Below are 23459 nucleotides of genomic sequence, written 5' to 3'. Positions count from 1 at the left end.
TGAATGAGGAAGGTGATGCTGCAGGTAATGATCGCCAGTTGAAGGGCTTTGTAGATCAGAACCTTGAACTGGACCCAATAGCTTATTGGCAGCCGGTGGGTGTCTGCAAGGTCAAGGTTCATAAAACCAGTGGCTAGGGCTTTATGGCTGGCAGAGCACCCCCTACTGGGATTCTGGTGTATTTGCACCTCCTTTAGTGCCTTGCTGGCATTGCATTGTTTGTGGCCATTCCATTTTCATTGGTACGTGTATCTCTTGGAATAGGGATGTTGCTTTAGCCGTCGTAAGTGCAAAATCTGTTTCACCAGTGGCTTTGTCCTGCCACATTACTGAGTTGATATATCTGGTTTGGGCAATGGGATCCTGGTTACATACATGATGGAAGCGTCCCAAGGTGGTGGTAGGATCCTGGGAACGCTGTGGTTTTAATCTAGGGGGAAAAGGTAAAATTTATTTGTGGTTTTATAAAAAAAAATTAAGCTAAAATATATCCTGCCATTTGGCCTTCAAAAAGGTTCACAAGGCAAATTTTAACATCGAAACAATATAGAAAGCAAAACGCTAACATCAAACACACACAAAATGGCACACTGTCTCACCTAACATAAGCAACAACTAAAATTGGGGAGCAATCTCAGAAGTCTGGGAAAGAGGATCTTTCCTAACAATCTGAAGGCAATGAAGCTGGATGGACTTGGAAATAATTCCACGGGGAAGATTTCTGGCAGCTATCAAACTGAGCTTAAGGCAGCCCCTTACATGTCACCAGAAGAGGATGGTTATTTGCTTAAAATGTGCATATGCTGTTTTTTGTGTTTAGATGCAAGTTTAGAAATAATTACTATAATTGTAAATAGAAATACAGAACACCTCACTATCACAGAGGATGCTGTGACCTGCATGCGTACTTAGTTTGCTATTTAGGAACTCAGTGGGCAACTTCAAGGCTCCTGAGCTCTGTCTTGTCTTCTGTTATGTACTGAGTTGAATAGGATCCAAACTGAAGCAGTCTGATTGGTCCTAGAACAATAGGATCCAAATTGCAGCAGTCTGATTGGTCCTAGAACAATAGGATTCAGAATGCAGCAGTCTGATTGGTCCTAGAACAATGCAGCAGTATGATTGGTTGGCAGGAACCACCCAATCCTGCTCCAGATAGAAGTGAATCCACAACCTGATTGGCTTACAGTAGAATTCCGGAATTAGCCAATCATGTGCAGCCCATTGTGTAAATAATGTATATAAAGCAGATACTGTGAGGGGACATTCATTCATTCCTCCTCACCACTATGAGCTGAATAAAGAGCATGAAATCACTTTGCGACTCTGAGTATATTTCATCTTCAAAGGACACAACTCGGTGCACTCCCCTGCTTCCTCCCTCGTCACCATCTCCAAATTCGAGATTTCGTTCAAAAACAGGGAGGAATGAGACATGCTCCTCTGTTAGATCCCATTCATGAGGGATCAACTGACCATCCTGGTCCATTCATCAACAACCCATTTAGCAAAGGAATGGTCAGTCAGCAAGTGAAATTATATGTTTCGAATTACTTAAAACAATGAAACCTTGGGTTTGCTAGATGATTTTGCTAAAAGTAAACCGATGATAAATATACTAAGCTCTTGCAGTCTTGAACACAAGTGAGCTGATCCCAAAGTGTTTTGCTTTCATCTTGCAAGCTCAGCTATTGGGGGGAAGTCTCATTTCATCATTTAATTTAATATAACATTCAGTATGCTTCAGTGATCACTGTGAAATTGACCAAAACAAGGATGGCAAATCAGCCTTCAAACTCTCAGCAATATTTTTCAAGGCTTGCTTTCGGATACGTTTAAATGGTAAAAAGAAGCAGCATGTTTTATGCATGGCAAAGGTATAGATCCCTTTGCTTCAATTTTAAAAGGTTCTGATCTGTGCTGAAAATCTTGCTTGGTTATCAGTTGCTCCTTTATTACCTTCTTAAGCAAAGGAATGAGTGCCTTTGGTATGTGAACCTAGTAGAGACCCATTGGTTTGTTTGTTAATAGTAAGTCATAGAATCATAGAATCATAGAGTTGGAAGAGACCACAAGGGCCATCGAGTCCAACCCCCTGCCAAGCAGGAAACAAACAAGATGCAGCCCAGATTATCTTGCAGGGGTTGCTATTAGTTGAATATTTGATCTGACATCCCCACCCCAATATGTTTATTGAGCACTCAGACTTGCTTCAGCATGTACTCCTATACACATTTACCTGGGAGTAAGCCCTAGAAGAAGAAGAAGAGTTTGGATTTGATATCCCGCCTTTCACTCCCTTTAAGGAGTCTCAAAGCGGCTAACATTCTCCTTTCCCTTCCTCCCCCACAACAAACACTCTGTGAGGTGAGTGGGGCTGAGAGACTTCAGAGAAGTGTGACTGGCCCAAGGTCACCCAGCAGCTGCATGTGGAGGAGTGGAGACGCGAACCCGGTTCCCCAGATTACGTGTCTATCGCTCTTAACCACTACACCACACTGGCTCTCGGGGTCACTCGGGGTTGTATCCAACTAAGTTATTGTTGGCTTCTGTCGGCCTCAAAAGACAATGGAGTGCGCCTCCGGGGGTGAAATTGAACTTCTGGAGAATCACAGCGCCTGCTGTGGCTGCTGCAGAGACTGGTAACTTGTAACTGCTGCCTCCGGCATTTGTGCTGCATTAGCAGAAGCAAAGTGAACTCTCTGGAGCACAAGCCTGAGCAACATTTATAGGGATCCTGGGGTGCCCTGACAAGATCCCCTCTCTGCCTCACTGCCTTGGTCCAAAGGAAAGCAGAGCAAAACAGTGGTACCTCGTGTTAAGAACTTAATTCGTTCTGGAGGTCCGTTCTTAACCTGAAACTGTTCTAAACCTGAGGTACCACTTTAGCTAATGGGGCCTCCCGCTGCTGCCGTGCCACCGCCGCGTGATTTCTGTTCTCATCCTGAAGCAAAGTTCTTAAGCCGAGGTACTATTTCTGGGTTAGCGGAGTCTGTAACCTGAAGCGTATGTAACCTGAGGTACCACTGTACATTTGGCACCAGCTTGGCTCAGGAGTTGCTGGAAGGAGGCGTACAAGGTGCCATCTAACCATCGTAGGGAATCCACTCTGGATAAGTGATAGACCCTTTGAAATGAATAACCTGAAATATAGGGACTCCTGAGGAATAATGATATGTGACCTAAAACTGGAGTGTGGTTGAGCAGAGGTCAACTTATTCCTACCCAAAAGGGCACCCCAAGACGCGATGGTTGGAAGGTTTCTGTCAGTGAGCCAAGAGGGTCCCCACTACTGAGGAAATCCTGGCTCAGGTTCCTCTGGCAAATACCAGTTCTTCATTAAAGGTTCCCGTGTTCCGATATCCTTCAGGACACATGTATTTCTAAAGATTGAAATGGTTATGCCAATATACCTTTATTCTAATACAGGGGTGGCGAACCAGTGAACCTCCAGATGTTCTTGGGACTCCCAACTCTCATCAGCCCCCATAAGTAGTCAGGGACAATGAGAATTGGTCCAGCAATGCCTGGCCACTGGTTCCTCATCCCTTCTAATATATGTGATCATCAGTGGATATATCTGGCTATTTGATGTTTTGTGTTCACATTAAAAAAGAATGGTGGTGTGTTTCTTTTCGTGCCGTCTTATCATATTTGTTTGTTTCACTAAAATTTATAGGTTCTGTTTTTAGGAATTACAAATGGCAGAGGTTTCCAGCAGGGCCAGCCTCAGCCCTTTGAGGGTAATACCCTCAGTGGGTGTTAAGTTGCGGATGAATATATCAGACGAAACAGCGATTATTCAAACAGCTCTTGTTTATTCACAGGCCAGAACAGAACTGAACTGAAGCGTTCAGCCAGCCTGCTTATATAGAGCTCCACTAGAACGCAACAGTAACCATTTTCTGTAACTATCCAATCACTGAACGTCACTTTGGATCCCTTATTTGCATATGTGGACCTGAACTATCTACAGTATCCCCCTGCTGGCCCAGGGTGAGAACTTCAGTACATAACAGTGGGGTGCGTGTGTCCCTTTCTATACCCTCCTTGCCTAGCAGCACTCCTCCATGGAAATTTTCCACAGAGTGAGACTGTGTCAAGGGCCTTGTGGGGAAATTAAATGGCAGCTGCCTAACGCTAAGCACCATGGGATTTTTTTTTTAAAAAGGGAGTCCATGACAGGTGTTGGAGGTGGCCCCTGGCAGGTTGTGATGGCCTCAGCAGCTTCCTAAGGATGCTAGATGCAATTCTCAGGGTTTGCAGCCCGAAAGTGAAGAAGACATGACACATTAGGAGGAAGGTTATTTCTCTCTCTCTCTAATGCAGAGTTAGTGGCCGCTGGAATTGCAAGAAGGACCATGCACCTGGGTATTTCAGGACCACAACTCCCATCGTCCCTGACCACATTCTTTTTTCTTTTCTTTTTTTAAAATATATATTTATTGTTTTAAAATAGATACATTTATGCCAGGAAAGCAGACAAACCAACCAACAAACATACAATCAAATAAACAAACTATAAATTGACAAACAGACAATAGGAATACAGTGGTACCTCGGGTTACAGACGCTTCAGGTTACATACGCTTCAGGTTACAGACTCCACTAACCCAGAAATAATACCTCGGGTTAAGAACTTTACCTCAGGATGAGAACAGAAATCACACAGCGGCAGCAGGAGGCCCCATTAGCTAAAGTGGTACCTCAGGTTAAGAACAGTTTCAGGTTAAGAACAGACCTCCAGAATGAATTAAATTCTTAACCTGAGGAACCACTGTATATGAAACAACACAATTCTTATAACGACATCATTTGTACTCCCAATGATGTGAACGATTGTAAAACTTGTAAAACAAGAAATTAAAAATGACTTCCAATTAGTCTCTCTTTACTTTATCTGTTGATTATCTTATACCGCATAGTTACATATTTCTTATATAGTTTCTGTGAAGTTCCCTACAAACTTATATTTATACAATGCAAGGTTCAGTCTAATTCTGCTCTGACCACATTCTTGCTGACGGGAGTTGGAGTCCCAACAGCATCTCCAGTTCTTCATGGCCCTCAGGAGACTCAGGTATATCCTGGCTCCAAACTGCCTCCATTTTGCTTGCTGCTCCCTATCGCCTCCAAGCAGGCCTTTGGGCGCAAAGCATTTCAGGTCCCAAATAGGTTTTTAATGGCAGGTTCCCAGCCGTTCCTCTGGCGTGTTCCCCTGCCGCCATCACTCCCTGATCCCGATACAAGGTCATGTGTTTTTTATATAAAAAAAGACAGGTCTGTGCTTGCTTAATGGAACAGGTGCCCTTTCAGGAGAGGCAGGTGAGGGGAGCCACAGGCACAAAAACCACACATGTGGCCAGCACCACACCCCTCAGTCTCATGCGCTAGGCCTATTCCCTTCGTAGGCCAAAAGAGGGAGCGGGGGAAGTAATGGCTCTGTATTGCTGTGTGTTTGCCACCTACTGCTACAAATTGAGGTCTCGGTCTTGTTCCAGAAAGACGAGAAAAATGCTGCTCCCTGCCCAATGGGTATGTGAGTCACCCCACTACGCTTCCAGAGTTGGTTTTACAGGTTGGGTTGCCCTCTGCAGACTCATCTACCAGAAAGGGTGGGGAGAAAGGACTCTGCAAGCCAGCAATGCCTCTTTCTCTCGCAGGGCAAGAGAGAACCTAGCAGGAAGAGCAGGAACGCGGGGTTTCTGGGTTCTTTGGAAAAGTTGCCGTTCAGGAGCAGCATTGAAATGAATCGGGGGGGGGGGGAGGTAGTTCTCAAGCAAACCACAAAAAATAAAATATTTCTTCTGCCGTTTGAATGCAGCATTCTAATGTTAAGCTCATGAGGTTTTGACAGCCACAAAAGCGTAGAAACAACATTAGATCTGGAGGCCCGATATTTAACAAAGTTGCCTGGAAGTCAGTCGACAAGGTGGGTGGTACTCAAGCTAAGCCCTACTCAGAGTAGACCTGCTGAAGTTGGTAAACCTTAGTCACCTCCACCATCTTTTATTGGTCTTAACACTATCCAGTAGGCACCTTTATCTCTCACGTTTGAATTTTGGAATCAAAACGTGAGATTTTGAAACGTTCTCAGGTTTCAAATTTAGGTCTAATTCTGCAAGGGGTGCAGGTGGGTTGGGACTGGGTAAAATGCCCACCTCTTGCCAACGCTTGCAGCATGTCCCTCTCCCCAAGGGCCAACCTTTCTCATTGCCCATTGGCCTCGCTGCAAGCTGTGGGCCGGGGGGGGGGGGGCAGATCGCCTCAGTCCCACACCCTGCGAAGGCCAACTTTGACAGTAGGGTGAGACCGCCCCTCCTGTCAACCACTTGGTGTCTTAAGAATGCCAGGTGATTGACACCTGTCAAAGTTCGACAGGGATCGCTGTAATTGCCACCCAATCAGCTGATGGATTGAACGCGTCCACCCCAGGTTGCACCCTTTAGACAGCCCTTTTGGGGACAAAGGCACACTCACAGTGAGGTTCTCTTGGTATCCTGCTTCTCACTCTGCAAGACAGTTGAGGGCTAACTCTAGCCTTGGGCATTTTGATGGTAGGGGAAGCGTGTGCGTGTGTGCATTTAAGTTGACTCACCATCATCTTGGTTTAACCTCTATTCATTTATATGTCAGTTCATGTTGCAGTCTCTGCTCACATCTCTGTGTCGGTTTCCCCAGCTCCTGCCTGCCTGCCTGCCTATAATTCGATTGCAGTTCTGGCGCGCTTCAACATTCCTGAGTTTTTAATTTTCACCCGGTGGTCTGATGAAAACAAACACTATAAAGTATGCCAGTGCAAATAACATATTTTCATTGATATGAATTACATTTGTACACCACCCTACAGCTGTAGATTTCAAGGCGGATCACAACATAAAATTACAATATATAAAAACAAAACACATAATAAAAATGAGAACAAAAACAAGCCAGAAATCTCACCCTCTCACAACACATTTAAAAGAGCATCGGATGTCAAATCATTCAAAGGCCAGGTTGAATTTTGGGAATTGTGGTTTGCTAAGGATGCTGGGAATTGTAGGCCTGTGAGGGGAACTGCATTTCCCAGGATTCCTTGGGAGAAGCCATGTGCATGGTGTGCCCATCCCACCTAAAGAATGCAGTATGCAGTGGCACCAAAGGAGGCAGAAGACCCCCTATTCTCCTCACAGAGCTACACTTCTGTGGGAAGATGATTGTTAAACCACAGTGGGAATTTTAGTTTTATGAAGGGAGCAGGGGTCTCCTAAGAGCTCTCAGCACTCTTAGCAACCTACAGTTCCCAGGATTCTTTGGGGGGAGCCATGGCTGTTTAAAGTGGCATGATACCTGCTTTAGATATACAGTGGTACCTCGGGTTAAGTACTTAATTCGTTCTGGAGGTCTGTTCTTAACCTGAAACTGTTCTTAACCTGAAGCACCACTTTAGCTAATGGGGCCTCCTGCTGCTGCTACACCGCTAGAGCACGATTTCTGTTCTCATCCTGAAGCAAAGTTATTAACCCGAGGTACTATTTCTGGGTTAGCGAAGTCTGTAACCTGAAGCGTATGTAACCTGAGGTACCATTGTATAGTGCAGCAGGGTCCAGAAATGATAATTGCAGTGCTTCTGCTGAAGCTTTGAAGCAGATGAAAAGGGGATGTTGAAGGCATAAAAGAAAGGAAGTCGGGGGCTGACTGCTCTGATCAGTCTAGGAATACAGGGATTCCTGTTGTCCGTTCCCAGAAAGAGCTTTGGAGCTGCCGGTGGATGGCAACAAAAGCACCAAACTCTTGGCTAGGCTCATTGCTTCAGCTATGGGGGAAGAGGTTCCATGGCAAAATTCCATGGCAAAATTCCAATGAACCTGCAGTTCCGTGTAAGTCAGAAACTCTGCTCACCAAATCGGTGCCCTCTAAGTGTTTTGGCCTATAATCATGCGCAGGCTGGGGCCTGAGGTCCAAAAACATCCAGAGGGCACCAGATGAGTAAACGCTGGTGAAATCTAATCCCAGGTGCAAGGGGCAGTTTATTCTAACAGGTGTGGGGAGCCTTTGGCCTTCCAGATGCTGCTGAACTACAACTCCCATCAGCCTTGGCAAGCATGGCCAATGGCCAGGGGTGATGGGAGTTGTGGTTCAGCAACATGCAGAGGGGCCAAAGGTTACCCACTCCTGTAATACAGGCTTCTGACAGTTGGCCAAGTTAACATAGAATCACAGAATCTCAAACCCGCCCCCCAAATCTCCACCTGAGGTCCCCCATCCAATTTGAAACCATACTGGGCCCTGCTTAGCTTTGCAAATGTGCTAGCAGTTTCATTGCTGCGCCACAGACTTCTGAGGCTCACCACTGTTTTCTGATGCCCAACACGGGAAAGGCGGTGAATGAAATGATTTTTCTATGCTAGCTGGGAAAATGACTAAACTACAGTACATGTTATTTTCCTAAAAGGGAGGTCGATGGGTAGAGTCTACAGTAGTACCTCGGGTTAAATACTTAATTCGTTCCAGAGGTCCGTACTTAACCTGAAACTGTTCTTAACCTGAAGCACCACTTTAGCTAATGGGGCCTCCTGCTGCCACTGCACCGCTGGAGCACAATTTCTGTTCTCATCCTGAAGCAAAGTTCTTAACCCGAGGTACTATTTCTGGGTTAGCGGGTGTCTGTAACCTGAAGCGTATGTAACCTGAGGTACCACTGTATTCTGTAGCCCCATGAAGATACAAAGGCTTAAAAAATGGTGTTAGCTATTATTGTTGTTGTTATTTCTTTTTTACCGTTGTCCAAATGTAGCTATCTCATGTCAAGGATGGGAAACCTTTCCCAGCCTCAGGGCCACATTTCCTTTTGTGCAACCTTCTGGGGGCCACATGCCAATGTTGGGCAGAGCCAGAAGCCAAAACGGGCGGAGCAATGAACGTAAACTTTACCTTTGTATGGTGGGCTAGATCCCTGATGTATCCCTGATGTATTACTCCTTCCAATGAACAATATGGCTCTCAATTCAGACCCGAAGCAAGAAGCACAAATAAATATCCCCATCACCATTGCGTATCATGATTCCTGCCTCCTGAAGCAGCAAGATGATGTTTCAGGGCGTTATCCTGGCTCAGGTTGAGCTCTTCTGCTGTAGCCACCAACGCTTCGGACCGCAGACCAACAGGTCCCCAATGTCACACGGACCAATGATCCAGAAGTGAGCCATCTCCACATCAAGGAATTTTTAGTGAGCGTTGTCTAAAATTAACCGATTGCTGCTATGGAGATAGGGTGTGGGATATTTTTAAAAGAACCAGACAGAGATAAAAAGCCAACCAGGAAGGGTTTACAGGAAGGTTTGGTGCAGGGATTTAATTTGAGTATACCTAGCAAAAGGGGTGCACTTTCAGATTTGGGGGAAGTGTAGAGACGCGAAGATTTCTATAGGGAACACAATATTCCCAGCGGGGATGATAGAAATCTGTCTTAAATTGGGAACAGACTGGTTCTCCCCCTAGCTCAAGGCTGTCTAACAGTGACTCTCCCTTCACCTGCTGCCTGATCCTTTGAATTGAACATGGATGCAAAGCAAGTTCTCTTCCACTAAGCTATAGCCCTGGAGTAGAGAACCATCACCCCACCAATTCTGGACAGCCATGTGCCAGTGGTAGCAAACACATAAATGACAAAAATATCTAAAAACACCAAAATTCCAACATTTTTACAGTGGTACCTTGGGTTACACACGCTTCAGGTTACAGACGCTTCAGGTTACAGACTCCGTTAACCCAGAAATAGTACCTTGGGTTAAGAACTTTGCTTCAGGATGAGAACAGAAATCGCGTGGCAGCAGCTGGAGGCCCCATTAGCTAAAGTGGTGCTTCAGGTTAAGAACAGTTTCAGATTAAGAACAGACCTCCAGAACGAATTAAGTTCTTAACCAGAGGTACCACTGTACCTAGTTTCTGCAAGCGCTTACCACATCCCTCTGTAGTTTCCATTCTGGCAAGCAAGAGGCGTTTTCAAATTTCTGAGACACATTCCCTGCATACGAAAAAACACTCCACCTCCCATCGTCCCCAGCGAGCAATGATCAAGGATGAAGGAAGTTGTAGTTCAGAGAGCCACAGATTCCCTGTTACTCAAACAGCAGTGATCGTCCCTGTAGCATAGTCGTTTTTCCTCATGGTTTAGACGAGTGATGTGGAGTCTATGGCCCGCCCAATGAGGCTGGAGCACACCTCCCATCATCCTTGACCATTGCCCATGCTAGCTGAGGCTTGGGAGGCTGTAGGGCCACAGGTTCCTCATCCCTGGTTTAGACAAACAAAGAATGTTTCTAGGAACACCTATGGGCTGCGACCTATGATAGCTCAGCTGGTTAGAGCGTGGTGCTGATAACGCCAAGGCTGCAGGTTCGATCCCCGTATGGGACAGCTGCATATTCATGCATTGCAGGGACTTATGACCAGATGATCCTCAGGGTCCCTTCCAACTCTACAATGGCTTAATGAACTCCCATTTACACAGGAGGTATACTATGTAATAACGAAGCCCCTGGGATAGGAAACAGCCCATGATCTTTATGTTCTGTAAGTGCTACTGGAAATGATGTTGGACCAGTTGAAACCTCTGGTCAGATCTTCCTACAGATTGCGTGTCTACATACTGGTATGCTTCACTCTGGGATGCCTAATTATGATAGTGTGTACTTTGCAATGGACTGAACAGTGTTGTAGAATTCCTCAGGTTCCCCACTCTCTCCTGTGCACAAGAACTGGCTAACATGTCACTGTTGGGTCAGAAAACTGGGCTGTGTTTCCTTCCTAGCAGTTCATTCTTCACTGGCCACATGAATGGGTGCTACAGCTTTGCTGAAGATGAGCAGCTAATACAAATGTGTGTAGTTCCTTGGTTCTTCTTCCACATCTCTGTAAGGCTACATAGGATCCCACGTCCTTTGGTCATTGCCTCTTTTCACAGGGCCACAGTCTCTGAATTACCAAATAGGGACATTTTCATGCAATCTGATGCTTCTTGCAGCCTTACTGCGATGGACTTCCCAAGTTTTATCTCCTGGCTTTTGACAGGCAGTCTGTGCTGACGGAAATTCACCACTGCTCTCTGTTATGATCAGAATATTACCTACCATCTGAATGCCTTTGACACATCTTCGTCACAGACTCGGCGCATTTCTTCGGGCCGTTCCAGAAAATACTTTTCAAGTGCTGAGTTGCAACTCACTCCCTTCAGGGCAACAGCATTTTGCCAGTACTAAACACAAAATATTGGGCAAAGATGATCCACAACTCCCCTCCCAACTATAGTCAAGGACTGTGGTTGCACAAGGACCTATTGGCTAGTGCCTGTGCATCACTGTATTTTTGTAAATCATTTAATACCAAGCTTTCCTTTCTTCTTTTTTTAACAGACCGGGTGCTTCCCAGTTGCACCACCAATGTAACTGGCAAACCCCCGGACATATACCATCCTCCTGCAGTCTTGCCATTCACGGATCTTTCTCTATTCCTTTTCATCTTTAAACTTTTTTTAAAAGATTGTGTTCTTTGAAGGTTCTGCATCCTCCTTCCCTCTCCAGCCAAGGAAATGCAAAAAAAATAAAATAAAATAAAGAAAACATCAGAAAGGTTACCAGTGAGGACAAAACAGCATATCCCAGAGTTTATTCAGAGCTAGCATTGACAGAGGACCAAGAATAAAATGTGTTACTTCCCTCCCCTGCCATCTGGAAAGGCCCTTAATGATGCAGGGTTGCTGCTCCCTCCCTGGACTGTCTCCTGCCTTGCAATGATTTGCTGTTCCGATTTGGCTTCATGCATTGATTTTTTGCACCTTCCCCTACTGTTCCATGTCTTGATATATTTCCATGTCTTTCCTGGGTTCTCTTAAGCAAGCACATCTCATCCAGAGAGCTCAGCAACCAAACCCCTTCCTTACCTTGCTGGGCATTGTTTCACGTTTCTCTTTTGCACAAATGAGTTTCCCTAGGTTGTTGCATGACCATTTCCTTAGGGTGGTGGATGGATTTCTCTAGGCTATGCCGACTGGCACGCATTTTTTGGACTGATGCATTATTTTTTTTACACCGACTTGCATGAAGTGGTGCATTTCTCAGCAGCACGTGGTTTGGCGTGTCACCCCTTTCCTCCCCTTCCAGGTTCTCTTGAGGTTCACGGTTTGCTGTTCCCCCCCTGGGTGGAATGAACTGGTGCATCTCCTCATAACGGGGCGCCGTGATTTATTTCTCTTTATGTCGCATGGGCCGGTGCATTTTCACTCCTCTGTAGCCCACCGGCTCCTTTCGCAGAGAGTTTGTGCATCTCGGGGGCGATGGGGCTGGAGTGTCTCCTCTTGGTGGTTTCCGCCGGGTTGCTGCATTTTCTCAGCTGTAGGTGTATCTCCAGGTGGTACATGCATAAATATCCTCTCTCAGCTGCATGAATCGGTGCATTTCACTGTCTCGATTTTTCTCTCTATGCACGCATCTGGTGCATTTTCCGCCCGTGATGCAACGTCTCATTCTTCTCACCGGACTGTTGCGTTATTTAACACGGGCTGGGTCATTGCAAGGATTTCGTGCATTTTTGTTACTCCCCCCTCCCCGCTTTTTTTTTTTTTAAAAAAAACCTGCGATGCATCTGATTTTCTCCTCCTCCTGCTCCTCCCCCCTCCTTTTTCCTAAAGAACCACCGGATGACATCATCCTAAAACTGAGCCCCGCCCATAGGCTTCCCCAATTGGCTTCTCGCAGCCCCCCCGCCCACCAGCTCGCCCACCCCATTGGCTCTGCCACCTTGCCACTCGGAGCTCGGCTTCCCCTCCCTTCCCCACGCGTGGGCGGTGCCTAAAGGGCTGTCCCGGACCATGCCGCAGGCTCGTTGGTCGGAACGCTTGTCAATCAGAGATCTCTTAAAGGGGCAGGCGCGCCCAAGCTCTGCGCTGGGCGAAGGGGCGGGATTTGCTTCTCTTTTCGCTCTCTGGATCTGCCTGGGCGGGCTGGAGGGGGGCGCCAGGCGGTGGCCGACCGGCCGGCCGGGAGGGAGGGATGCCGGGGCTGGGGAGTGGGGTCCCCCTGAGGGATGGCAATCGCCCCTGAAGGCCGGAGGAGGGGGCCCAGCGTCAGCATCCAGGCTCCCTCCTGCATCCCTCCTGCATCAGCACCACCAGGAGCAGCACCGCAGCCTCCCCCGCCTGCTGCAAAGGCAGGTAAGCGCCGAGCTCAGGAACCCCCGTCTCCTCCCGGGAAGCCCCGCGCTGCGCCCCGCTGCACCCGATCTCCAGCGGGGCGCCACCTCTCCACCAGGGGACCGTCCGGAGCCTTTGCTCCATCGTCTCCCAAGCTGCCCCAAAATCGTCCGGCAGCTTCTTCTTGCCGTCTCTGCATCCCTCCCTCCCTCCCCGCCGGCCTTTCCCCAATGCGCCTCTGACTCCCGCATCCCAGGGCTCCCCGCTCCCCATCGCACCCCCTGCGCTTCCACCCGCCGCTGCCTACTCTCTCTAACCACCCGCACCTTACCCCGTGCGCTCCGCACGGATCCGGCCACCACCACCCCGGCACCCACAGCCTCTCCTTCCCTACCCGCCGCCCCCCACCCCACCCCGCGCCCTCGCCCATCCCGATTCTCCGGCACGCTCCTTGCAACTCAACTCCTCCGCCCAACCCAGCCTCCCCGCCGGTGCGCCCTGGCGCCTTCTCCGAGCCCCTTTCCCACGAGATCGCGCCCTGCCTCTTCGTCTCTGCCCAGCCGCGCACAGTCCATCTGCCTGCCGCCGCCGCCGCCGCCTCCTCCCTCTCCGGCTCCTCTCTGAAAGCCCCGCAGCCTCGCTCCGGGCTCCCCTTCTCCTGGAACCTTCCAAGCCATCTCCACCCAGCCCCAGAGACCCACCTTCCCGTCCCCTCCGTCTCTCCACCCACCCGGGCCCTGGAGCTTCTCCAGATAGGTAGGTCGACCTGCCGTGATGGCCAGCGCTGGGGATCTACAGGGTGCCCCACCGCCAAAGCTGGGGAGGCGCCTCTAGCCTCTAACCCCCTCCCCAGTCGTCTCTTTCATGGAAGCAGCAGCTCACCAAAGGCCCTCTCTGTTTCTCCAGGGGCCTCTCTCCTCCAGAATCGCCTTCCTTCTGCCCATTCCCCAAGCACAGAAGTCTTCCCCCTCCACTCATTTATTCCCAGATCCCTTGACCAACCTTGTTTGTAGCTCTGCTCCGCTGTCCCTGGTTACCCTTTGAGCCTTGGATGCCCCCACTTAAAGGAAACCCAAGCAATCTACCCAGCTCCACCAGACCCCCTTTCCCCACCAAGTTCTCTTTTCCATTTTGCACACCCGATAATTTACAGCGTGCGCTCTCCCCCCCCCGACTTTGTTCCCGTCTGGGCCCCCTAAAGACCCCCAAACACCCGTTCTTCCTGAGCGCTGTCAAATTTCAACATTGCTCACAGGCGCAGCCGACATCGGCTCCATCATTCTGCCCAGCTGTTCCTCGCCCCTGCTTGGATAAAGCAACCCACATTCTATCTCTAGGCAACCCCCTCTGCTCTTTCCTTTAGGGAACCTGCACCCTGTTCCACCAAGAAACCTATGTCACTCCACCCAATGCTACTCCATCAGATTTTAAAAAAACCCACAGCCCCCTCTAGTTTTTTCTTAATTGGCCCATACCCACAATTCCATCTCTTTTGCCCATGCTACTCAGTGGCTCCCAGCACTCTTACCTCTATGGTCTTCTAGATTCCTGCTGTTTTGAACCTGTGCCTTGCCACCAAATCTCTTTCCAAACAGCTTCTTCCTGTGCGTCTTGCACCCTGCCTGATTTTTCTTCATTACCCTACACCACACAGTCCTATGAGCATAAGAGTCTGAGGCTCCGACCCAAACCCTTAATCTATTGTGTTATCAATATATTCCCATGGGTTGTCTTTTCTGCACCTTGTAATACAACGAAATGGTGGCCTAACATTTTGCAGAGTGGGGTCTTAGAAGAAGCAGGAGATTGGAATGGCAGGTGCCAGCTTGACGGTGCGGGGATGGGATTTCGAAGTAGATGTTGCAGGGAGTGGAGGACCAGTGTGGAAACATAGCTGAAGAGAATCCAGTGCAAGTGTTTGGGAGATGGAAATACATGGTGGCTAAGAAAAATGAAGCAGGATGTTGGTTCAGTTAAAAATGGAGGTGCCTATAGACAAAGAAAGTATCAGGCTATAAGGCATAATCACATTATATATCTCCCAAAGGTGGAGAGTTATTAATATGTTGATTAAAAATTGGGGGTCCTTTATTATGTGTTTCCAGGCCTACCTTTCCTATCTGCAAGCAGCTATTGTAGTACAACTGAAGTAAAGCTGTCTATTGGCGGGGTTAATGGTAAGATTATAATTTGTGTGATTCCCACCTTCATTCTCCCAAATTCAGCGATCACCCATAGCTATATTTAATACAGCCCAGGTGCAGGTGTGCAAAAGAAGGTGAAAAACATAGACTGCCTGTTTGTGTGTGTGAGAGAGATGCTGTGGTCAGACACATGTTAGGCAAGCTCATAACAATCAACATGCGCCATCACTGTTTCACAAGCGTGCTCCAAGCTGTGATGTACAACCCATTTGCACAAGCAACAGTAAGTGCTGCACTTTCTGCTTCCCGGGTGCAGGAGATAATGCACGTTCATTGACCGAGATCCATTCTTATGTGCATATTTGTCTGCATATGCATTGCAGTACAAAGGTGTTATAATACTGCACAAAGGTTTGCCATGCAGGGCAGCCGTGCAAACAGGAGGGTTAGTCACACGTGCAACATGCGCATGACCACTCGCAAAAATGCCAGAGATGACATGCTGGTGTAGGCAGCTGTGACAACAAGTGTTGTATGTGCAGAAGCATGGGGAAATACCAAAGTGTCATCTGTTAGGGCAAGTATGTAGGCGCTACAAGCTTTCTTGTGTGCGCTCGCACAGTTATACTGGAATATGTATGTTGCAGGTGGCTGTGGTGTGGAAAGAAGTATAGCTGCACTAGGTGTGGGGTGCATGTAATCAATGTGTCAAGATGAACATGGATGAATGTGGTGAGATTCTAAACAGATGGAAGTCTGTCAGGTAAAAACCAGTCTTTTTTCTAAGCCCAGCTGTGCTACATAGAAGTTACAGTACATGTGTTGGATTTTGTACAATGGTTTTTGTACAGATGTGGTTCCACTTGTGCCAACATGTGCCCACGGTTATATTTGTTTCTTTGCACCTTCTGGATGAGCATGAAATCTTATGTGTCACATAGCTGCATATGAAGAGGATTGGAGCACCAGAGGTGGTGTTTGCGCTGCGCATGTGCGGTGGTGCACTGTTTTGGTTTGCATGCACATGCTCACCTTTGCTAGTCATAGACCTGCAAATATGCTTGTACACTGCCCATGGGTTTGGCAAGGCCTGTTGTGAGTGCATCCTTTGCTGTTGCATGCAGAGATGTCTGTGTGCATGCACAGAAGTCAGAACCCGTTGTGCTTTGTGAGCACCATCACCCAGGTCCCAATCTTAGCAGTGTGCAACTGCGTTCAGGGTCTGTGAATGTACAAACGCCTAAACACTAGTGCAGTGTTGGTGAAATTCTTTATTCTGCTCCCCAGAGATGCAAATCCTTAAAGCAAACTAAACTCATGTTATGCTACTGTGAAGTTACATTAGCATAGTTTAGACCAGGATTCCTCAGCCTCGGCCCTCCAGATGTTTTGCGACTACAGTTCCCATCATCCCTGACCACTGGTCCTGCTAGCTAGGGATCATGGGAGTTGTAGGCCAAAAACATCTGGAGGGCTGAGGTTGAGGAAGCCTGGTTTAGGCTAATTCTTCTTCTCATAATGTTGCTTCCATGGGAGAAGAGTTTCTTCAAATAATCTACCATGTTTGACAGCAAGTGGGGGGAGATGACAAGCTGAAAGGGACGTGGTGGTTATTGTGGAGGGGAATGTGGCTTCTCCCTCCCTTGATTTCTGAGTGTTCACTAGACACTAGTCATGAAGGTTAGAAATTTACCGGTTTTCAACAAAAAAATAAAAGGAGCGGGAGATGCTCAGAATGTCTACTACTGTGCCAGAGTCTGGATTCTGAGCTTGTTTTATGTATCTCCAATGCATGTGTTCATATATAGCTCCTTTGCTCATGCTGTCTATGAGTGTGAGTATGTGAGAGAGGGGCAGGGAAATGTGAATGTTCAATCCTTGGTGTCTCTTTCATAGCAGCCTCAATATCCATAGCTGTATACATAAATGTCTCAATCTCTCTCCACTTCTCAGGTGTAAAAGCTGTGTAAATCCATGGGCCAGAATTACCGTCTGCGGTCTGTGGTTGCACATAAAAGAGCAGAGCAATCTAATGCCATCCACAAGCCTCTGACCATTTTGTCTATATTTGTGCTGCATCCTAGACTTTGTGTGTCTGTTCCCCTGACCAGCTGCTAATATGAGTTCTTAATGTCTTCTGAAAGCATGAGAGTGACTGTGCATGTGTGGGCCTGTCTTGGCCTTGGAAACTATATTTTTTCAGAATCTGTAAGATTATGGGGATACTCAGATTTCGCCACCCCCATTTGATGGGCTGTTTGCTTCCATTTGTTTGGCTTGGTGGAGAAAGAGGGCATATTAGGCAACGAGAGTGACCTATGGCACGTCTCTGTTGAGTATTTTCTTGCATGTTTTTATATGCAGAGTTTGATTTTGGCCAGGATTTCACGTTGCTCAACCCTAGAACTTATCAGTGGCAAGGTTTGGCCCTTGAAAAGGTGAGAGCTCTTTTCTTTTTATCCATTCAAAAGCATTTTTATCTTACGAGCCATCCTCGCATCTTTCCTAGGCACTTCTAAGGGAATCTGTTTATCTTGTTGTTCCAGGGAAACTGAACCTCTCCAACTGGAGATGGAATATGGGCATAGAGGGAGGGGGAGAGAGAGAGATGCTTTTAAGTGCTAAGTCCATCATAGACAATGGGCTTCTGACTAGTTTGAGCAGTCGTTATTGAATACCTGAAGCCAAAGCCTCATCCTGCACCTTCTGCCTGGCTGGCAGGAAACTGCCCCTTTGGACAATATACAGTGGTACCTCGCAAGACGAATGCCTCGCAAGACAAAAAACTCGCTAGACGAAAGGGTTTTTTGAGCTGCTTCGCAAGACGATTTTCCCTATGGGCTTGCTTCGCAAGACGGAAACGTCTTGCAAGTTTGTTTCCTTTTTCTTAACACCGTTAATACAGTTGCGACTTGACTTTGAGGAGCAACTCATAGAATGCGGTGTGGTAGCCTTTTTGAGGTTTTTAAAGACTTTGGTGATTTTTGAAGCTTTTCCAAAACTTTCCCGACACCGTGCTTTGCAAGATGAAAAAAATCGCAAGACGACAAAACTCGCGGAACGAATTAATTTCGTCTTGCGAGGCACCACTGTACAGAGCATCTTTCCCTAAGCAGCGAGGCACTTCCATGTACCTCTGGTGCAGTTAGGTAATTTTAACCTATGGACTTGGTGGGAAATGGCTCTTTAGATGTTAGCATGAACTGCTTCACTTACTTCAAAATGTGGCAAACCAGCTCTGAGGTGTTTGGGGGCCGCCCTGCTCGTTCTGCTGTGGGGGGCTAGGAACATTTGCCGCAGAGTCCTGCCCTGTTGGTACCACTGCCTGTGGGACTTAATGGGGAGGACCTCTCCATCAAGTCTGGAACCACTTCTAGATAGGTTTGATTCCCTCAGCTCCCATCTTCTTAAAAAAATAAAATAAATCTGTTCTTGTGTTCTTGTTCCAGAGGAGGTGAGCATAAAACCTCGTCCGCCACAGTAGAGTTGTAATTCTTAGCTTGTTTGTAATATTGTCCAACATTTCTCTGATGAAAATAGGGATGTCCTAAAGAAAAGCAGGACATTCCAGGATCAAATCAGAAACCTGGATGGTTTCTGTAAATCCGGGACTGTCCCTGGAAAACAGGGATACATGGAGGGTCTGTGTATGTGTGTGTTAAATTTGAATGCCTCTGTGCAGAAGGAGGGAGTATTGGGTCTAGACCGTGGCTTCAAATTCCAGGGGTTAAACATTGGCAAGAACTATTGCTAAGGGGAGTTCAGCAATGGAACAGAGTGTTTATGGAGCTTGTAGAGTCTCCTTCCTTGGAGGTCCTCCAAAAAAGGATCCCACAATGGTTCTGCTTGGGAAACCTGTGGCCCTCCAAATATTGTTGGACTACATCACCCATCATCCCTGACAGTGACTATTAGCCATGCTAGAGGGAAGAGTTATGAGTGGCCACAGTGAGTGTTTGTGAGAATGAATGAGTGAAATGTCAATATAAATCCCTGTTTTTCCTAGAGGACCTATTTGAGAAGAGTCAGGAGTGATGAGCCAGCCCCACACCTTGACGTAGCTGTCAAACTCTGGGACCATGGGTGCCCCCTACACCATAGCTGTCAACGTTTCCCATTTTTAAGGGAAATTCCCTTATTCCCAATAGGATTCCTCGCAAGAAAAGGGGAAAGTTGACAGCTATGCCCTACACTCTTTCCTCTACCCTAGCAACATGGGTGCCAACTTGATAAAATTTTGGGGGGGGGGGCAAGTAAGCCCTGCCCTGCATAATCAATCACAAGATCGATGCACAGGCACCATTTTAATGGCAATGCCCATCAACATTTTGGGGAGAGGGTCAAAAACCCCTCACCCCCTTGGAATTGGCTCCTATGCTTAGTAACAACAGGGGAGGGGAGTCAGCAAACAGCGTCCCTGATAGTCTTCCATCGCCAACCCTCTAGTATACAATATGCAACGGACCTTTAAACAAGGGGCCCAACTATAAGCCGGATGCCTGAGGCTTGGAGGAAGCCCAAGCTAGGCCTCAGCTGTGGAAACACAGGGGTTCGCTCTGCTCCCTCTGAGACAGCTGCTTAGTGTTTATTTTTTAAAAATTTCATTGAGCAAACTCTCAAGGATCATAGATGAGCCTTGGGGTCAGCATCAAGCCCTTGGGAGACCAAGCTGTGTCCCCCATAGTGGTTTGCCTGTCTGGCTGTGGCCCTGGTTGTCCACAGCTAACCACAGGGCCTTGCCCTAGGCTACTTAGCAAGGCCATGGCTGAGTGGAAATGTGAACCAAGGTTGTCTTGCAAGGGAACAGGGGAAAGGTAGGAGAGGTTGCGGAGAATGAGTATATCTGCATTGGCCCAGGAACAATTATTCTGAGAGGAAAAACAAGGTTTTGAGGAAGAGCTTGGAATATGGAGGCTGTTCCAGGCAGAGGGAGCAGCCTGGCAGAAGGTAAAGAGGCAGGCGTGAGGAGGCAACAGAGGGACGGCAGGGAAAGCGTGTGACTTGATTAAAATGGGGTAACATTTTAGGACACAGACTTGATTCCCAGCAAGCAGAGGTGGCTGCAGTTTATTCAAAGCGCTGCTGCTGCTGCTGCTGCTACTGCTGCTGCTTCCCACGCCAAGTTAGGTTCTCTGTCTGGAGTGCAAAGCAGTGCAAGAAGGGAAAGGTAGAGGAGGCAACGCGGTTCAGTGAGAGCACAGAGTTTGCAACGGGGGTGAGGAATCTGTGGTCCTTTGAGTGTTGCCGGATGGCAGCTCCCATCATCCCTGACCATTGGCAACAGGCAGGCTCTCCATAGCTGCTTTGGGAAGATGTTCTGCGGCAGTGTTTCCCTTCGCGGAGGATAAGGTTAGCAGTGGCTACTCCTGGCCACAATGGCTAGCTTCTGCTTCCATTGTTGGAGACAGTATGCCTCTGAATCCCAGTGGCTGGAAACCGCTGTCACACCTGCTTATGGGCATCTGCTTGAGGACAAGAAGATAGACTAGATGCCTGATCCAGAAGGACTCTTCTTATCCCTAGTTGCATTGAGAGACTGGGGCAAGGGCCTTGTTAGAAACTCAGATATATAAGCTGGGTGCCAAATAGCTCCTTAAACCGAGGTTGCAGTCGCCAAAACAGAATGTCTAGTTGCCATTTTGGGGCAAGACGGCCATGAAGTCTTTTTTTCAAACGATGAACTAACTGTGATTGATTCTCCATTAAACATCTGGCTCGTTCTGATGACAATCTTGAGCTAGGTTAAGAACTTTGAGAACCTAAAGAAGAAAAGTCACTTAATTCAGAGACAGTCCACATATATATTGGCCCATTCCAACCTCTTTTTCTTAATGGTGACATGGACCACTCATAACATAGGAATATTCTTCACAACTGTGAGCAGCAGTGCAGTATTGGGGGGGGGGGGCAGGTTTGGTAAGTGAAGACAAGTGACAACAATTAACTATATAATGTTGTTCCCAGCTCCTGCTCAGGCTGCACAGAAAAATACAATTTGGTTCCAGAAATTGATTCTGATTGTGCAGATAAAATATAACAGATAGAATTCTATGTAATAGTGTGGGAAAACAGTCCAGATCCAATGATCCCAAGATGGTGGAGATGTCAGTCGTAAATGGTCAAAAGACTTCAGATTAAAACTGCAGAGTGGAAGGACCAGGAGCAGCTACTCTCTGAAGACTGAAGAGACCCGCTTAAAAAATGTCTAGGCGTGCCTTTTTTATAACAAGAATACAAAGCTGAAAATGAATGAACTGCAGCTAAAATATCATGTTCATTTTTCTCGTGCTCTAGTCCTTCCCCTGCTCACCCCTCTAATATCCTTAAGAGGGTCTCTTCTCCAGTCTTCAGAGAGTAGCTGGAAGTAGGGGAGGCAGAAAAAGGTCCTCCTTTCCTTCTACTCTGCAGTTTTAATCTGAAATATTAGTGTTGTGCCCAGAGCTCAGAAACTGCTTGCGCTAATGGAATTCCCTGTCGCAAAATGCGCCGAGAACAATGGGAGTTTCGAACACTGGTCATAGTGCGTCACAGGCTTGAAGGGGTGAAATAATCAATGGCACTGTATTAAATTGCCCACAAAGTGGAAGTCAGTGGCATCAATGAGATCTTACACTGCTCCTACAAGTGCTGCACCCATGAGGGAGTGTCTAAAGATGTTCTGTCTCCCTCCATTGCTCTGTGATCAACGGAAGTGCCTTTCCCCAGTTTTAGCTGCCCTTGCTGTTGCTTCTGGTTCAATTCCATCCCCACAACTCATCAGGTCACATCCACACAATGCCTTTAAAGCACATGACTTCCCCCAAAGAATTCTGGGAAGTGTAGTTTAACCCCTCACAGAGCCACAGTTCCCGTAACAAATTACCATTCCCAGGATTATTTGCAGGAAGCTGCGTGGTTTAAATGTGCTTAATATATATATGCAAACCCTCCAACATTTCTCCAATGGAAATAGGGGTGTCCAGTGCTTTTTTTTTTTTCTAGAAAAGAGGTGCCAGAACTTGCCACAAACACCTCTCTCATTCTCTTAGAATGGCAATGACGCCCAGCTGAGACGTTCCAGAATTGAGTTCCGGCAAGTTCTGGCTGAAGAAAGGCTCCGAGGATGTCCTATTCCATACCCTCCAACATTTCTCCAATGAAAATAGGGACATCCTAAGGGAAAGTGGGACATTCCAGGATGGCTTCTGTAAATCCGGGACTGTCCCTGGGAAATAGGGACACTTGGAGGGTCTGAATATGGTGTAGAGGTGAACCTCAATTCTCCACCTTGCATATAAGAATGTAGGCCCCTTGCACAGCAGCCATGTTACTTAATAGTTCTGTACAGCACCTAGCGCATCCTGGTGAAATTAATGCTGAGTCAAGAAGAGTGTGGAAACAGCCTCCCTGGCACCAAGTTAAGCAGACTTGCATAATTCATAACTCAGCACAATTTTTGGGGGGAAAAACTTTTACTTACTTTCAACACAACATCACTATCAACCTTCCTTCATCTCATTTGCCCTCCTAGACTGTAAGAAGGGCCCATTTATTCCTTGCATAATCTGTGTGAAGTGTTGTGAATGTTCAAAGGCAGCCATGCGAATGCTGAGCATTGTGCCAATTTTACAGATTGGGAAAAGCGAGGCAGAGAAGTTGATTGCGCAAGGTCGCCTGACAGCTTCTGTTGTGAACTGAGCTACAATCTGAATCTAGGCAACACAGATCCGTGACCACTAGGCCTTATTGTGTGGGGAATGGGAACGAAGCATCACAGGGCATAGTCTGCATGGACTGTTGTTTCCTTCAGCTAACGGTTGTGGGGGGAGGACATGGGGCAGGGGTCATTTTGGCACTGAAGTCAGACTGAATTGGCCCTAGCTGAGACAGGATTGAGGGTGTTGCTCTAAGGAACTGGTTGCCCCATATGGGAAAGAAAATAAATGTTAGGGTGGGGCAGGGTTGCTTTTCTGGCAACTCCAGTTCCCCAACCGGCTGAGCCTCATGCCTGCCCCGTGATTACACTTGATCTCCCCATCCGCCCACAGAGTTAAATCTCAAGCTCTTCCTTCCCCCCGGCCAACCCAGCGCTGCTCCCCAGAACCAATGCTTTTGCTCGGGAGGTGGCGACAAGAACGTCACACTTGCTATAGTAACATCTCCGG

General features: G+C 47.4%; 1 protein-coding gene across 11 annotated transcripts in view; it reads left to right on the top strand.

The window, feature by feature from the left end:
* Positions 1–13008: 13008 nt before the first annotated feature.
* Positions 13009–23459, top strand: part of PPFIA3 (PTPRF interacting protein alpha 3) — a 62936-nt gene continuing 52485 nt past the window's right edge. For 5 of the 11 annotated variants that reach the window (XM_081166106.1, XM_081166105.1, XM_081166104.1 and 2 more), the window contains exon 1: positions 13010–13192. The gene's annotated coding sequence lies outside the window, so the exon portion shown is untranslated. Of the gene's footprint in view, positions 13193–23459 lie in introns of all 11 variants that reach the window. The other 6 variants (XM_081166103.1, XM_081166111.1, XM_081166102.1 and 3 more) reach the window with 2 other exon arrangements.

This window comes from Podarcis bocagei (assembly GCF_964188305.1).
Source record: "Podarcis bocagei genome assembly, chromosome: 13".
In the NCBI taxonomy this organism is placed as follows: domain Eukaryota; kingdom Metazoa; phylum Chordata; class Lepidosauria; order Squamata; family Lacertidae; genus Podarcis; species Podarcis bocagei.
The sequence above is the reverse complement of the archived record's forward strand: the minus strand, read 5'-3'. Positions and strand labels throughout refer to the sequence as shown.